The sequence below is a fragment of the Schistocerca cancellata genome, chromosome 4 (genome assembly GCF_023864275.1).
Source record: "Schistocerca cancellata isolate TAMUIC-IGC-003103 chromosome 4, iqSchCanc2.1, whole genome shotgun sequence".
Lineage (NCBI taxonomy): Eukaryota > Metazoa > Arthropoda > Insecta > Orthoptera > Acrididae > Schistocerca > Schistocerca cancellata.
The window spans coordinates 805210764-805229452 of record NC_064629.1 but is presented as its reverse complement, the minus strand read 5'-3'; the positions used below and the strand labels follow the sequence as shown (position 1 = coordinate 805229452).

The following is an 18689-nucleotide window of genomic DNA, read 5'->3' as shown; positions in this document are numbered from 1 at the left end:
CAGTTCTAAGCAAAGAAGGGAAAGCAGAAAGGTGGAAGGAGTATATAGAGGGTCTATACAAGGGCGATGTACTTGAGGACAATATTATGGAAATGGAAGAGGATGTAGATGAAGATGAAATGGGAGATACGATACTGCGTGAAGAGTTTGACAGAGCACTGAAAGACCTGAGTCGAAACAAGGCCCCGGAAGTCGACAACATTCCATTGGAACTACTGACGGCCTTGGGAGAGCCAGTCCTGACAATACTCTACCATCTGGTGAGCAAGATGTATGAAACAGGCGAAATACCCTCAGACTTCAAGAAGAACATAATAATTCCAATCCCAAAGAAAGCAGGTGTTGACAGATGTCAAAATTACCGAACAATCTGTTTAATAAGCCACAGCTGCAAAATACTAACACGAATTCTTTACAGACAAATGGAAAAACTAGTAGAAGCCGACCTCGGGGAAGATCAGATTGGATTCCGTAGAAATGCTGGAACACGTGAGGCAATACTGACCTTACGACTTATCTTAGAAGTAAGATTAAGGAAAGGAAAACCTACGTTTCTAGCATTTGTAGACTTAGAAAAAGCTTTTGACAATGTTGACTGGAATACTCCCTTTCAAATTCTAAAGGTGGCAGGGGTAAAATGCAGGGAGCGAAAGGCTATTTACAATTTGTACAGAAACCAGATGGCAGTTATAAGAGTTGAGGGACATGAAAGGGAAGCAGTGGTTGGGAAGGGAGTAAGACAGGGTTGAGCCTCTCCCCGATGTTATTCAATCTGTATATTGAGCAAGCAGTAAAGGAAACAAAAGAAAAATTCGGAGTAGGTATTAAAATCCATGGAGAAGAAATAAAAACTTTGAGGTTCGCCGATGACATTGTAATTCTATCAGAGACAGCAAAGGAGTTGGAAGAGCAGTTGAACGGAATGGACAGTGTCTTGAAAGGAGGATATAAGATGAACATCAACAAAAGCAAAACAAGGATAATGGAATGTAGTCGAATTAAGTCGGGTGATGTTGAGGGTATTAGATTAGGAAATGAGACACTTAAAGTAGTAAAGGAGTTTTGCTATTTGGGGAGCAAAATAACTGATGATGGTCGAAGTAGAGAGGATATAAAATGTAGACTGGCAATGGCAAGGAAAGCGTTTATGAAGAAGAAAAATTTGTTAACATCGAGTGTAGATTTAAGTTTCAGGAAGTCGTTTCTGAAAGTATTTGGATGGAGTGTAGCCATGTATGGAACTGAAACGTGGACGATAAATAGTTTAGACAAGAAGAGAATAGAAGCTTTCGAAATGTGGTGCTACAGAAGAATGCTGAAGATTAGATGGGTAGACCACGTAACTTATGAGGAAGTATTGAATAGGATTGGGGAGAAGAGGAGCTTGTGGCATAACTTGACTAGAAGAAGGGATCGGTTGGTAGGACATGTTCTGAGACATCAAGGGATCACCAATTTAGTATTGGAGGGCACTGTGGAGGGTAAGAATCGTAGAGGGACACCAAGAGATGAATACACTAAACAGATTCAGAAGGATGTAGGTTGCAGTAGGTACTGGGAGATGAAGAAGCTTGCACAGGATAGAGTAGCATGGAGAGCTGCATCAAACCAGTCTCAGGACTGAAGACCACAACAACAAAAACAACAACAACAACAACAACGTCTTAACAATTAAGACAGTAAAAACATTAGCTGCTAATGGTTCACCATGTGCATAAAGAGGGAAACAGAAAATGATTGCCTACGAGGTGCAGAGATCAACCTTCTATGAGATGTATGTATTACATGTCACAAAATGGACATAGTCAACATTCAAGAAATACCCAAACCAAACCCTTAACTTGCACCATGAACACAAATGAAAAGTGGTGCACCACACTGATCATAAATGTTCACACCATCAATATCGAAGGTGAATGCCTTGGGAGCTACAAACCATACAGGACGTTCAGCTAGGTACCCACTTTTAAATAATGCATATGGAATCACATTGGTGTAATGAGGTGATGAGAAGTGAAGGAATGTGATGTCACATAACTGAGTGCGAAACATTCTTGTGTGGAACTTATCATGATACTAGCTATTCTTTAGGGTGTAGCTGCATAGTGCGATAATATGTTTTATAGACACGGAAAAAACAAACATCCAGAGACTGAATTTGTCCAGTTGTTCCAGACATATATGAACTGCAATGTCACACACTTTTCAGGTGATATAGTGTGGTTGAAAGGAGTATGATTTTTATACGCAGACCAGGAATCAAAGAAAAGTAAGTTATTTTGACCATCTATTGGCCAAAAGCAGGGCTCATACCATAGTTGTAGCTCCTTTACACACATTTCCCCACTGTTGTTTGCTGTGATATAAATATTCCCTACTGCCCTTGCAAGATCAGCACATGAGAAAGAATTGTAGGGGAGCAGAGCACCTCCAACTTCTCGCGGTACAATATATAACTTTCTGGCCAATCTACCATCCAGATTAACAGTCGGAATAATTGTATAGGAATACGTTAAGGCATTGATGTTGATCTTGATACAACTCTCTTGGTTTCTCTAATTTCCAGGGTTCCTTTCATACGCATTTCGTATCCAAATCTCAATTGGTCGGGGTTGAAAACAAATTCCTTACTGAAGGATGGGATAAATTCATTTATCTCATCTACAAATTTTCTAATCAAATGGCTCTGAGCACTATGGGACTTAACTACTGAGGTCATCAGTCCCCTAGAACTTAGAACTACTTAAACCTAACTAACCTAAGGACATCACACACATCCATGCCCGAGGCAGGATTCGAACCTGCGACCGTAGCGGTCACGCGGTTCCAAACTAACGCGCTTAGAACCGCACGGCCACCACGGCCGGCCCAAATTTTCGGACCGATTCCGCAGTGCAGTGAGCTGTGCATCGTCAAGTTGACCCTTTGTTTGAAATTTCGTTACCTTAGGTCTTCCGATTCTTTAGCAATGTTTGGATTTACGTAAACGTCCACTGTTTCCCTTGAAATTACTATAATCTATGTCACGCACAATTTGATATGCATAACATAGTAGGGCACAATCATGCACATCCTGTAAATTGTATTGAACATCCTTGAAATGCGCAAACACCAGTTTTTGTAACAAGTGCGCGGACTTATTTGAAATTTGTATATAATTTTTTTTATAACAAGTGCGCCTTGTCCTCTCTTCAATATCCACAATTGTTTTCATGCACTACATGGTCATATTGCTGTGGACTTATTCGCAGTTTGTTCATAATTGGTTTTTTTTACTGTGGAACGGAAGGTCTTCCATGTTCGTAACTGTGTTTAATACCCGCTCCTTGGACAATGATTGTGTGGAGATGGGGTTTGTGGCTCCTTGACTGACGAACTACATGGCTCGACATTTGTTTCAGTATTACTTTCACTTGTTGAGCATTTATCGTCATCATTGTACTCCTCATGTACACTATTCGCACAGTCAAGCATATATGACACCATACAGTCCACTCACCCATCTTGCAGGAATGCTAACATGCCATCAGCCACTTCTTTCTCAACTGCAAAATCCCTTAGGTTCCTTTCTGACGAAAAGTCAACTTCAGCAGCTGTTGTTGTAGATATGCAATGTTTGCTTCGTTTATCGTTGCCATTGTTCTGTTTTGTATCACTACCACTAGCACTGTAGCATTGTTGTGAGTTACTCGTCGACTAAGCAGTTCAACTACACTCCGTAGCCTCATGCCGTGCTCTCATTTGGATACCTTCAGCCCTGGCCTCTGTTTCCATTAGCTACACCGTGATGCAGAGCGCCTCTCTTGCAGAGTCTGCCACTTGAGTTTGCTAAACATCTCCGTAACGCTGTCACGCTTACCAAGTAACCCTGTGACGAAACGCGTCGCTCTTCTTTGGATCTTCTCTATCTCTTCCGTCAACCCGACCTGGTACGGATCCCACACTGATGAGCAATACTCAAGTATAGGTCGAACGAGTGTTTTGTAAGACACCTCTTTTGTTGATGGACTACATTTCCTAAGGACTCTCCCAATGAATCTCAACCTGGTACCCGCCTTACCAACAATTAATTTTATATGATCATTTCACTTCAAATCGATCCGCACGCACACTCCCAGATATTTTACAGAAGTAACTGCTACCAGTGTTTGTTCCGCTATCATATGAGCATACAATAAAGGATCCTTCTTTCTATGTATTCGCAATACATTACATTTGTCTATGTTAAGGGTCAGTTGTCACTCCCTGCACCAAGTGCCTATCCGCTGCAGATCTTCCTGCATTTCGCTGCAGTTTTCTAATGCTGCAACTTCTCTGTATACTACAGCATCATCCGCGAAAAGTCGCATGGAACTTCCGACACTATCTACTAGGTCATTTATATATATTGTGAAAAGCAATGGTCCCATAACACTCCCCTGTGGCACGCCAGAGATTACTTTAACGTCTCTAGACGTCTCTCCATTGAGAACAACATGCTGTGTTCTGTTTGCTAAAACCTCTTCAATCCAGCCACACAGCTGGTCTGATATTCCGTAGGCTCTTACTTTGTTTATCAGGCGACAGTGCGGAACTGTATCGAACGCCTTCTGGAAGTCAAGGAAAATTGTATCTACCTGGGAGCCTGTATCTAATATTTTCTGGGTCTCATGAACAAATAAAGCGAGTTGGGTCTTTAAACTTTCATAGAGCAATACGCCTGACCCAGACTGCTGAGCTGCACTCATCAGTCCACCAAGGTATAGTTTATCTCCTAAGATAACCTAAGGACTTTGGGATGGATATATCAGTGCCATGGTGGATCACGCAAGTGATGTGGTCCACCTTTTACTGGACGCTGCCTTGGTGTTCAAACACAGACAGTTGGGTGAACGATGCCCAGTTAGCACTGCTGACCATCCAGCAGCTTCCTTTCCAATAATGCTCCATCTGGTAGTTGGATCAACAGTGGAAAGCGATCACGGGACTGAAGGTCATCAAAAAATGGCTCTGAGCACTATGGGACTTAACATCTATGGTCATCAGTCTCCTAGAACTTAGAACTACTTAAACCTAACTAACCTAAGGACATTACACAACACCCAGTCATCACGAGGCAGAGACAATCCCTGACCCCACTGGGAATCGAACCCGGGAACCCGGGCGCGTGAAGCGAGAACGCTACCGCACGACCACGAGCTGCGGACTGAAGGTCATCAGTTGCTTGCCACTGAGCAGTGTGTGCGAGGCCTGGAGAGCAGAAAGAGAGGTCGATCAATGGCTGCAGACGACCCAGTAGCAGCCAATAAATGAGTGGCTCTGCCTGTGTTGAAAATGCTCAGCTCCTGAAACATCATGAGGCTATCCAAAACTCTACCCCTAGGGCAAGTATAATTCAAGCCCTATTATACACTATGGGCACCGAATTTCTCCAGTAGGAGGGGGACTCGTTCTGTAAGGCCTGTGAGAGCCTCAGAGGCTGTCACATCTCTTGGAGGTGTATACAGGGGGCAGATAGTGATCTTTTGACCTGCATGAACATCAATGGCTACTGCTTTTAGGTCAGTTACCAAGGAGAGAGCAGGCGAGTGCTATGCGTTATTGATGAACAAAGAAACCCCTCCCTTGGGTCTTTGTTTCCTGTAAACACAAGGACAGAGGAAGGGGTTCCTGGCAGCTTCAGTTCCTCCACATGTATCCTCGTTAATGTTCCACAATAGTATGGAAGCTATTTATCATGGAGGACACATTTTCACCCTGCCTTGCTGCCATTGAGGAGAGCCTGCGAAGGGTGGAAGCTGTCTTGGATAAGTGCTCCAGGCAGACATCAAGATGCACCAGCTCAGAAGAAAAACCAGGAGGGATGGCAGATAGAAGAAGTCAACATCGTTGGGCTGTTTACTTCCCTCCTCATTCAGCAAATTGCTTTCGATTTTTTTGGCCTGGGGGGACTTGAGAGCCACAACTGCTGCACTGCTGCACAGTGGACCAGGCTGAACATTTTGGAGGGACAGGGAGCTCTACAATGTCAGCAATCACGACCTTTCCTTATGTTTGGAAGGGAGGGAGTGGTTATGGTCTTCGAAATAACTGCAACAGCACAAGCGTGTTGTCAAACTCAGGTACCAGTGCTGACACTAGCAACCTCTGTGTAGCAGCATCAGTTTTCTCAACAGGCTTCTTAAGAGCGGAAGCTAATGAGATACGGCCTTATTCTCAGACATTTTTTTGGACTCATCATTGAGATGCATTCTGTAGTTTTAAGCTCTTGTATCTTCCGTTCTTCAAGATATACGCTGCAGTCTCTGCTGCTTTTCTCTTATGTCCTGAAGTGGCACGCCCGAAGCGCTGGCATTTGAAAGAGCACATCGGGTTGCCAACATGGGGCCTCATACTTAAGCAAAGGAAGTCTGCCTGGACATGCCCTGGACATTTTGTGCTATTGAACGTAAGGATAAGGGAGTCGGATTTTACCAGATCCCCATTTATTCTCCTCATGATATTTTACACGTTAGCAGTACCTTCTTGAGCCCATTCATCTTTCAGTTCTTTTTTGGGAATGTCCCTGCACATCACAACACCTTAGCTGTAGTTCAAGGTGGTGTGTAGCTCAGTTTCAATGGCACATTCCCGAAGGATTTTCACTTTCTGCAGGTTTGTCACTTGTTGGGAACTACAGGTTTCGACCAAGAGTAATGTGAGTCTCTTCAGGAATTGGTTATTGATGCCTACCAGCAGCCCAACCATTTCAGTTGGAGGTTGTGGAATGGACTTGTTATTTCGAGGGTGTTTGCAAATTGGTTCCTCAGCAGGGTACAGAAAAACTCAGTTTTCCTGATTTCGTGTTGATTAACATGAGGCCATGTATATAGAGAGGGTATGTTCGACAGCAGGAATAGCCATGTGTGGGGCGATGAAAATTCACATGCACTCATGTCGATCCTAGCAACAGACATTTGCTGTCAATGTATGGGCTGGTTTTGTCAATGATTTTGTGATTGGATCTTGCCTACATCCTAACAGACTGAATGGAGTCATTTACAAAACATTCCTTCAACAATTCTTCCCACAGTTCCTAGAAGATGTGCTGTAAAGAATCCATGAGCTATGTGGTTCAACATGACAGGATGCTGGCACACTTTGCACATGACGTTAGGAACCTCGCTGATGTAGAATTTGGAACACAATGGATTGGTTGTGGTGGTCCTGTTCCACGGCTATCTCGGCCACCAGACATGACACAAATGGATTTGCTCTTCTGGGAGGTTGTGAGAAGCCGAGTTTACAACACTTCAGTCGATTCCGACACAGACCTACAAGTCTGTCTCACTCTACAAGTCTGTCTCACTCCCTTACCAACAAAAGCTTCCCTTTCATGGCCTCGACCCTCATAATTGCCATCCCATTTCTGTACAAGCTGTAAATAACCTTTCGCTCCATGTATTTTACCCCTGGCACCTTCAGAGTTTCAAGAGTATGCCAGTCAACAAAGTCAAGAGCTTTCTCTAATTCTACAAATTCTAGAAACAACATATTGTCTCACATGTTCCTACATATCTCTGGAATACAAACTGATCTTCCCTGAGGTTGGATTCTACCACTTTTTCTATTCTTCTGTAAAGAATGCATATTAGTATTTTGTAACCATGAGTTATTAAACTGATAGTTCGATAATATTCACACCTGTCAGCACCTGCTTTCTTTGAAGTTGGAATTATTCCATTCTTCTTGAAGTCTGAGGATTTTTCAGCTTTCTCATACATCTTACATACCAGATGGAATAGTTTCGCCATGGATGCATCTCCTAGGACTATTAGTAGTTCTGGCTGAAATTCATCTATTCCTGGGTGTTGTTTTGATTTAGGTCTTTCAGTACTCAGTCAATTCTTCTTGCTTTATCATATCTCCTACCTCACCTTCATCTACATCTGTTTCTATAATATTGCCTACAAGTTCATCTTCCTTGTATAGAATCTCTATATATCCTTTCCACCTTTCAGTTTTCCCTTCTTTGCTCACTACTAGTTTTCCATCAGAGCTCTCAATATTCATACAGCTGCTTCTCTTTTCTCCAAAGGCCTCTTTAATTTTCCTATGGGCGGTACTATCTTTCCCATCATAAAATATGATTCTAAATCCTTACATTTTTCCTCTAGCCATTCCTGCTTAGCCATTATGTCTCTTGTCCATGTAATTTTTAGTCGTTTTTATTGCCTGTCACCTGCTCACTTTTATATTTTCTCTATTCATCAATTAAACTCAATACCGTTATCAAAAGATGTCTACTAGGCCTTGTCTTTTCATCTATTTGATCCTCTGCTGCATTCACTATTTCGTCACTCAAAGCTACTCATTTGCATTCTACTGTATTCCTTTCCCCTTTTCTAGTCATTTGTTGCCTAATGCCCCCTCTGAAACTTTCAACGACGTCATGTTATTTCAACATATCCAGGTTCCATTTCCTCGATTTCCTACCTTTTTGCAATTTTTTGTTTTGTTTTAATGTACAGTTCATAACTAATAAATTGTGGTCAGAATCCACATCTGTCCCTGCAAATGTCTTACAATTTAAAATCTACGTCCGAAATCTGTCTTCCCATTATATAAATTTGAAACCTTCCAGTGTCTCCAGGTCTCCTCCACATATACAACCTCCTTTCAAGATTCTTAATCCAACTGTTAACAATCATTAAACTCTGCTTTGTGCAAAAGTCTACCTGTTGGTTTCTCTTCCATTACTTCCCCCAGTCCATATTCACCTATTAATTTTTGTTCTCTTCTGTTTCCTACTATTGAATACCAGTTCCCCCCTCATAGTTAAATTTTGATCTCCCTTAACTTTCTGAATAATTTCTTTTATCTCAGCATACATTTCTCTAGTCTCTTAATCATCTGCAGAGCTATTTGGTGTAAAAACTTGTACCACTGTGGTAGGTATAGGCTTAGTGTCTATCTTGGCTACGATAATGTGTTCAATACGCTGTTCATAGTAGCTTACCTGCATTCCTGTTTTCTTATTCATTATTAAACTTACTCCTACATTACCCGTTTGATTTTGTATTTATAACCCTGTATTCACCTGACCATAAGTACTGTTACTCCGACTACCAAACTTCACTAAACCCGCTATCCAATTGCCTCTTTCCCTTTGTAGATATTCTAACCTACCTGTTCGATTAAGGGATCTAACACTCCACGCTCCGATCCATAGAACGCCAGTTTTGTTTCTCTTGATGGCATCTTCCTGGGTAGTCCTCACCCGGAGATATGAAAAGGGGTCTATTTTCCCACTGGAATATTTTACCCAAGAGGGTACCATCATCATTTAACCATACAGTAGAGCTGCCTGCCCTCAAGAAAAATTACATGTGTAGTTTCTCCCTTGCCATCAGCCATTTGCAGTACCAACATAACAAGCCATTTTGGTTGTGTTACACGGCAAGACCAATCAATCATTCAGACTGTTGCCCGTGCAACTACTGGAAAGGCTGCTGCCCTCTTCAGGAACCACTCGTTTGTCTGGCCTTTTGTAATTACCATGGATCCCTTATACCAAAATACTCAGAAGATATCCTCCCTGAGCAACCTCTGAAAGTTTGTTGGTGGAGTTCTGGCTCACCATGTATACTTTTTTTCTAACAAGATTTGAAATAATGACTAAAATAGGAATTTGCTATTTGTTGTTACTGACAGTAAGGCACAGTCTTGTATTTAGTAATGATACAAACACCTTAAGAACAACAATACATAATTTTTTTTCAAGATTCACCATATGAATAATTCAGAAGGAATTTGTTGAAATAATTGTAGTGGGACAAAATAAAAACAGTTTCTAAAAAGTTTTATTATGTCTGAACTGCTTTTCTTCCAACAAAATTATTATTGTTATTCCTAATACCAACTGTTTGATGATATATGCTATTACCTGCAAATGAGCACTGTAACAATAGTCTCCATTACAACAAAATATTACAATATCCTATGGACCATTTGAAGCCCATGTTAAAGAACACATTTGGCAGCATGCATGTTAACTTTTTCCATGGAAAAACTGTGTGTCTGCTGAGAATCAGCCTTAAACCCAATATATATAGACTCATATGCATGGTTCTTTCTCTGTCACATACAATTGAAGAGATGATTCAAGTATACAAAATTACTCTCTCATCCCTTTGATACATTAAGTTTCAAAATACCAAATTAAAAGAAAGCCATTTCACAGATCAATCTTTCACTAAATGCAACAGTTTAAATGTTCTATTGTTGAATCTTATTTTTCATCAGTGAAGCATAAATATGTTCTACGTGCTACAGATAGAGAAGCAATAGCTCATCAAAGGCTAGTATACCACCAATTCCATCTACATTTAGGATTTATGCAAATAACTGGATATTTGAAATGACATATGAAAATAAATGTACCAAAGACATGAGTGTGCACAAAAAATAATCATACAAAGTACAACACTAAATTTCTTCCAATTTTTGTCCTTTAAATAGATGGACCAAAAGAAGAGATAAAAAAGGGAAGCAAATAGAGGAAGAAGAAAGCAAAATGAAATAATTTAATCCATGGTGGATCTCATGAACGTCATTTCTGTTATTGAATTAAACAACATTGAATGAATCTGTAACCAGTCCATATGCTTTGGAAATTCTCTTATTCTTTTTTTTTACCAAAACTATTTTCCAGCTGAAGCACATCAACAGATTGCACCTTTGCAATTCAGTAGCCTATAATGAAAACCTCATATCTCAGAAAAGCTATGTGTGGTTTTCTCACTTAACATGTTTGCCTACCAATATACATGGTTTCTGTTTTTCCTTACTAGAGAATGGTACATACATCACTACCTCTCATTGGCTTATTCGTAGTTGAGGTACGAGGTTTCCTACCTAATAAGGCAATATCTTTTTTTTTTTAATGAGATTTTCATCCTAAGCTGACAATTTACATTACTCTCCTTTGATGTTTTGAGTATTTCTGAGTAGAAGTATATTTTTTATTTGTAACTACCTTGTGTTATATGAATGAGAAACTGATGTGTGACATGCTTTGTGGTATGAACGAACATCTAAATAAAGTGGATAAATGTGTGTCCTTAATGTTAGTACCAATTTTACCACCAGACTGAAAGAAAAACCAATAAAACTGCATCAAGCATGAAGCACAGAATTTAATGGTTCCCCACATAGTGTAAACTGTGTGTCATACAATTTTAAGTTGAATTATCAAACAATAATAACTGTTACAACAGCTACACTTGAGGGATTAAGCAACGTTTTGTAACTCTGCAAAAAATGATAATTTACAACATAAACTGATTTAGCAGGCACTCTTAGTTAAACACGGGAAAAAATTATTCTGTTATAATTCCACTTTTCACATAAACACATACCTTTTTATAAAATTTCCTTTCTGATGTTCAGAGCTTTTAACAGTAGCTTATTCATGGAGAGATACCATCATGAGTTTTGGACACATAACATCTAGTAGAAAAACTGATATTCTTTCACTGACTGTTTCCAAAACAGTAAACAGTAGAACTCTAGGTATGTTTCCGGAGAAAAAGAAGCTATTTGGTGCAATGTGAAGGATATTAAATCACAGCACATTTAAATATTGTGTGTATAATTGATCTGTAGGCATAGCTTATCAGTGAGATAATGAAACTTTCAATTTGTTCTTAAGAGTTAACACAGCTTCAGGTCACCTACTGAACACTAAACAGTTGTTTAATGCAACAGTATCACATTTTATATACAGCATTATCAAAATGTGCAACTTAAACCTGTATGAGAAGGTCAGTTAAATTAACAGCAATAACAATGACTACAAACCAACAGTACATACTTATTTTGTAAAATGAAGTGAGAGTTTTCAACATGAATGACATATGAACCACTGAATAAAGCTTTCATGGCAGAATTTTAGGAACTCAAGAAAATTTATTTGTTCAATTCACACAACTTTTATTGTATCAATTTCTTTGTACATAATGTTTCTTTAACTGCATAATCCTACAATCTTAGGAAGAAAATATTCTGATATATCAAGCACACGCCCATGTAATTAGCTGTAATACAGTGATATTACATTCCTTCGTATCTTCAATGACTATTTGCTTTTAACGAAGTGAAAATTATTCCAGGCTTTCTTCTAAAGGATTACTAGAACACTTCTCATTTTATCACAAATAAAGTTCTTGAAAACTGTGCAGTCTAAGACGTCTCACATTCGTTCATATGGAGATTCCAAAGCAATTTAAGTAAGGTCACTTACTGTATATGAAGACTAACATATTACAAATTGCTAATATGTAAATATTGTCACTTTCTAAATTGTGCTTTCACACAGCTCTAGCTCAAAATGAAAATGAACCCTGGCAGTTTCCTCAAGAAGGCTTTCACATAAATTCTCTATGTACTCGCAGAAAGTGTAACAGCTTCCTGAATATTACTATAATATTCACAAAAGTGACATTTAGCTATTTATTTACAAGCCCAAGTCTGAAAACATGAGCTTTCAAATTTGTTGATCTAATGTTTCCATAGAAGTATTTCACACAAAGTTTAACATCATTCTGTGACTAGTTATTTGTGCATAGACAGGTAAGATACTACTCACACTCAAAACATAATGCTTTTAAGCAACAGAAATAATCAGATTTAACATTCTGACATAGATTCTTAGAATATATGCCAGGTACAAATTTCTTTTGTACGTAAAAATAATTTATCTCAAAGAAATACACCAATTTATATTCATTTCTTGAAGGAAAATAAGTGTTTATACAAAGGGTATTTGGATACCAGATTTACATAAATTATTTAAACTTCAATCATATCAAAGCCAGTACATATCCTAATTATACAGGACCTCAGAAAGCACCAATGTGAAGCTGTAAAGAACTTCTCTATAAACAGATCACATGGTCTACATACTTCCTTTGAAAATTTCATCACTGAAAGCAGATACACCAACCACAACCTGATGCATTATATTTTTCCTACTAATAATGCACTGGAAGACCAATATGAAACCTCAGGACAAAATAATCATTAACAGAAATGTAATGTAAATGATATGTATTAGAATTCACATGAGCAGATATTAATCCAACCCCAGCTAATTTGCATCACTTTCTTTAATAGGCCATAGGTCTTCCACAGTCACTGTTACACACAGAAAAATATTATAAAATAAACGAGCAGCAACCTTTTGTTAGTGGTCCTGAGCAAATTCATTTTTTTGCCTGCTGTTTCTTTTTTCATCTCTTTACCTCCAAGTGGGCTGGTAACTATTACAACCGTCAGACAGCGAACTGGATATTTGTTACGTATTTACTGCTAGGATACCAGTTTCCTTATTACACATGCACTAATGTGTAAGGCACATTATAAAATCCATCAACAGAACAGTATATAAGAAAACAAGCAACAGTACATAACAGGACTCATCAAGAATGCCAATTAACATTATTAAATGTATTTCACATTAGTAAATGTGAATACTACAAGTAAATTAAAATTTGATGGAGCACATAGGCCAATTATGTACTGACAGAAAATGTTCTGGTATGAATAACAGTGCAGCAAAAATTTATTTACTGCAAATGAATGTTTCCATATGAGGTAAGCAGCTCAAGAAACATTAATTAAAACAATCAAACATACTTAAAATCACCAAGTACAATGTTAACAACACTAATGCTTGAAGTGCATGTGTACATTTAATAACCAAATGAACAACCCTAAGGTCATAAGAAACATTTTTATACACTTTAAATCCCTTCAAAATGGCATTTATAGTATATTCATACACAACACACAATTATTTATGAAGGTCATAAATTTACAGAAATAATACTGATGAATCAAAAGTAGTTTTAATGATGTGGAGTGGACATTAAATTTAGTAAATTATGATACTTCTACATGACTTTTTGAAATATATTTGGAACAAAACTTTTACAGTTCCACAAATAAATATAGGCCCAGAACTTAACTGAATGACTTGGAATGTTACAAAAAAATCTTTGGCATCTACTAAGGCTATGACAACATAAGCAGTAAACAGACAAAAATAATAACAGTACTGGTAGCACTTGCGACAATAATTATACACAAACATCAAAGAACAAGTTCGTTGCTTCAGTTCTGCACTACCACGTCAAAATTTACAAAGAGCATGAAAACACAATTATGGCATTACAAAGAAGTGTTTATTTAAACTTTGTACAATATTCAGTCTGAAGTAATTATGCCATGAGTAAGATTGGTGTAGACAGTCATGATTATACAAAAGGAGCATAACACATGACGTAATGTGAAGCATACATGAAATTTGATAAATGCACGCATGCGCGCACATCCACGCGTGCACACACAAGCTCGCGCGCGCGCCCACACACACACACACACACACACACACACACATACACACACACACAAATAAAATTTTATTTCTGTTTTCAAGTTAATGGCAACACAATTAAAGAATTGTTATCCCTAAGTACAATAGGTGTTTCATATACTCAGTAATAGAAGAAAACATGGAAAGTGTGTATTTTTAGTTTCTTTTTCATGGCAACCACAAGTAATTTCTATACTGATGATACAGAAAATTGTCAACAATGGCAATTGGCTAACAGAGTATGGATGGGTATGGTGTATATAAACCAGAAACATCATAATATAACCAGTAAAAATGAAATGTACTTAATGCCATACACTGCTGGAGTTATTAAAATTTCTTAACTGCTCTTTCGAAGTATAATATCTAATACTACTGTAACAGCACCCATATATTAGTGCGGAATGGTATAACAGCACAGGCACATGTGTTCTATAATAAAAGCCTTAATGTATGATCTTGATGCATTTGAATAATCAACAACATACATTATGCATTACTGTCAAGTATTTTGGTAATGACCTGTTTATTATATCTCAAGTTAAGTGTCAAAATATTACAATACACAAGACATAACGAAAAATACCATTAAATGGAAACACACTGTATAGATAACAATAAGATCTATATGAAATATTATTTAAAAAATTAAGTTAATAGTGATTGTTCTGTACAAAAATTTACATGGTGGTTATTTTAAAAATGGCAAAAATGTGACAAATAATAAAAACAATAAATAATTATAATTCTCTCACAATCTTTACAAGTTATTTTATCTCATAAGCTTTGGTAATTAAGCTTTTCCATATAACATAGTATTTTTCATATTTTATTTACAATGACTTTCCATAAAACTTGGTATGAACAAATACACAATACAAATAGGCATACCTGTGCACTTCTAAAGGCTTTAAAAGGCAAAAGTTTCACCGGTAAATCTGTTTTGATATCAACAGAAGGCAACTTACCAAAATAACAACACTTATGTACAAGAGATTCACCTTTTCAAATGTCCCCCAACAGAAGGAAGAGTCAGTACACTACCCTAGAACAGAAAAAGAAACAATTACCTTTATTGGCATCTGCACTGTTAATTATCTGCAGTTTTACTGTACATCTAATATGCTGTCATGTGAAGGAGAAAAGACAACAGAAACACTATGGGAATCAGTAGAGCCCAAAAAGTACACAAGACAGGGAAATGTAGAATGGTGGAATAGATCAACTTCCTTAATCTCATTCCTAAATATGATAATGGAAAGTCTTCATTGGAATATAAATTATTCTAGGAGAGAAGGTAACAACTCACTCAATATTTGAGGTGCAAAGTGATTGACATAAACAAGATTGACAACAGTTGACTGCCAATGCTGGCACATAGTGTACCCAACTGAAACACTGTAGCATTACAGTGTGTGTGTGTGTGTGTGTGTGTGTGTGTGTGTGTGTTGGAAGGGGGAAGGAGGGGATGTTTGTACATGCATCCACTCTATAGCTCCAGAGGAGGATTTGTCCAATAGCTAGCAACATTCCCTGTCTATGACTCAGTGCCTCAACCTCCCCCCCCCCCTCTCTCTCTACCTCCAGCCAGCCACCCACCCACCCACCCACCCACCCACCCACCCACACACCCACACACACACACACAAACACACACACACACGTGTTGAACTTAAAGGCCAAAACTATAAGGTCATCAGTCTCTCATTTCACAAAATAACACAGAAAGGATACTGTTGCCAGCTACTGGACAAGGCCATCTGGTTGTGTTGGCATGGAGTGTAATAACAGTAAAATTGAGGTATTTGGGGCAATGATGATACCTGGGGATACAGTAGTTGCACAAGATACAAAGTATATGTAGGGTTGGGTTGGCTTGTTGCTCAAGGAGTAGATGAGGGCCTGTAAGGCTCATTGGTGGCGAAAGCCATCCCCAGCCCCAAATGATTCAGTACAAAGATAAATCAGTGATGTCATAACGCTATCCTAGATCAGTGGAGGAGAAGTAATTACATGTAAAATGGGAAGGGACTATAACCACTGCACAGACAGAAACACAGATGATGATAAAATGAGATAAAAGAAAAAAAGGAACCAATTGAGCTGCCAGGAAGGTCAGACTCAGGGGGTAAGGACCGCACAGAGTCCACCAAGAATGAGGCACCCCTCCACAACCACTCCACACCCTGTGGGGTCAGTCAGTAATAAACACCCCCTCTCTTAGAGAAAGTGTATAGCCTGTGCAACTGTTCTTCCCTTGTCAGCCAGTCTCGAAGAATAAGGAATCCTTATAGCTCTGCATTTGGTGGAATGCTGCAAGAAGGGGACACTCCACTAGCATGTGAGTCATCATCAGGAACACACCACAGCTAGATTGGGAGGTTTTGGGGCAGGCGCTCATTTCTCAGGATGAAGCACACATCAGATGAGTGTGTCCAAGATGGAGCCAGTATAAAATTGTGGACACCCTCTGAGATGAATGGAAGGAGGAATGCCACACAGCAGTGGTCTCCTTGATGACACTCAGTTTGTCAGAGGGAGGGGTCACCCTCAGTTCCCTGTTCCAATTGTGATGTGCCAACTACCTGTCACAGATGCTTTTGTAGCTTAGAGATCACTGTGTCTGTTGCCTGAGTCAGTCATGAGGTCGCTACCCTATTGGGAGAGAACTGGGTGCAGAAAAAGCCAACTGAGCAACCAGTGTTGCTAAGGTAAGGTATCATAGATAGTGGACACTATCAGATAGAGAGGACAGCATCAATTAATAGCCTGCAGATTGATTATTGACTCACTGCAAGTCAGAAATTTGTCACAGTATTTTTTCTTGACAAAATTAATGGCCCTGACAACAGCCATCAGTTCGATTATAAAAACAGTACAGGCCTCTGGCAGATAACATAGTTCCTGGTCATTAGTACACATGAAAGCATATCCCAGCCTTCTCGTATCTTTAGAACCATCGGTATGGGTGGTTTCAGTACCTTGGCACTCAAGAACGTGCTGATGGATAACTGGAGAAACCTAAGTTTTAGAGGTGTGGGATAGGTTTAGCTGAAACTAGTGGCCTAGGTGGCCTAGATGTACACCACGAAAAGGTGCATAAAGTGATCCAGTGGATGCACTCAAGTGTGAGGAGAGAATGATCTTTACACATGATTTCCAGCCAAATTCCAATTTGAAATTCTATCCTAGGTTGAGTGCCGTGGGTCACAAGACCTGGTAGCAGGACTTAGCTCACAATGGTGAGTTGAGTCAAGCAGTCACAATCCTGATGGTGCCATTGAATCATCATCTTCTTGGTATGCATAGACCAGTTGTGATAAAACTAGAGCCCAACTGAAGCACAGTCATGATAAATGATCCACACTCAACGAAATATGACAGAGAGATCTGAGTGCATTGAGTTCACTCATACTGTTTAATCTGAGCTGATGGATGTGGGACAGTCAGTTTATTATAAAAACATCCAGGTCTGGGTGGATCATGGTGCATGACCTGTGTTTTGGCAGGGGAGAAATGAAAGCCAGGGTTTCCCTCACCAACCATCAACTATGAGACACCATACAAAGGACCTAGTACTGGTGATGACTGAAGTATATGTTGATCCTGTAGAGTCCACAAATTTACTCATAGCTATAAAGAGTCCTAGGGAACTGTAGAGAGGTGAGATGTGTTCTGACTCTAACCACGAATGATCTGTTTGGGCAAGAAGTTTTCCATAAAAGTCAGTAAGCACTGTCAAAGCCTCAGCTGTGGAGTGTGGTCAAGACATGACAGCATCAGGTAGTGCCATATGCTTTATATAAGTCAAAGAAAACTGCAGTAACATGATGGCATTTACTAAAGGCTAGTCGACTGCCATTTTTAATCTTACCAGATGTTTGGTTAGGGAATGGCACTTCTGGAAACCATATTGATAAGTGAATAAAAGGCCCTACAACTCAAGAACCCAACGCAATTGATAGGCCACCATGCTCTCACATAGCTTCCACAGCACAAAATTAAGACTGATTGGCCAGTAACTATCAATGGAAGTTGGGTCCTTTCTTGGCTTAATGATCAGGATAATGATGCTATTCTGCAACTGTGGAGGGAATTCACCTCTGAGCCACATACTATTAAAAGCTATAGAAGGCAAGTTTTCTGATTCATATTCAGGTGTTGGATCATTTGATTCTGGATCAAGTCAGGATTTGGGGCAATTTCATGGGACAGTTGATGGCATGGAGTAGAGATTTATTCCATAAAGCATTCATTATATGATTCTGAACACCATATAGTATACGGCAGGAAA

General features: G+C 39.1%; 1 protein-coding gene and 1 long non-coding RNA gene across 4 annotated transcripts in view; one reads left to right on the top strand and one right to left on the bottom strand.

The window, feature by feature from the left end:
- The first annotated feature begins 9834 nt into the window (after positions 1–9834).
- LOC126184738 (uncharacterized) lies at positions 9835–13022 on the top strand. Its single transcript, XR_007536866.1, has 2 exons — positions 9835–10817; positions 10860–13022. It is a non-coding gene; the product is annotated as an uncharacterized LOC126184738 (long non-coding RNA).
- The window catches only part of LOC126184737 (filaggrin), a 351145-nt gene continuing 343791 nt past the window's right edge, over positions 11336–18689 (bottom strand). For all 3 annotated transcript variants that reach the window (XM_049927274.1, XM_049927275.1, XM_049927277.1), the window contains one exon: positions 11336–15440. The gene's annotated coding sequence lies outside the window, so the exon portion shown is untranslated. The remainder of the gene's footprint in view (positions 15441–18689) is intronic.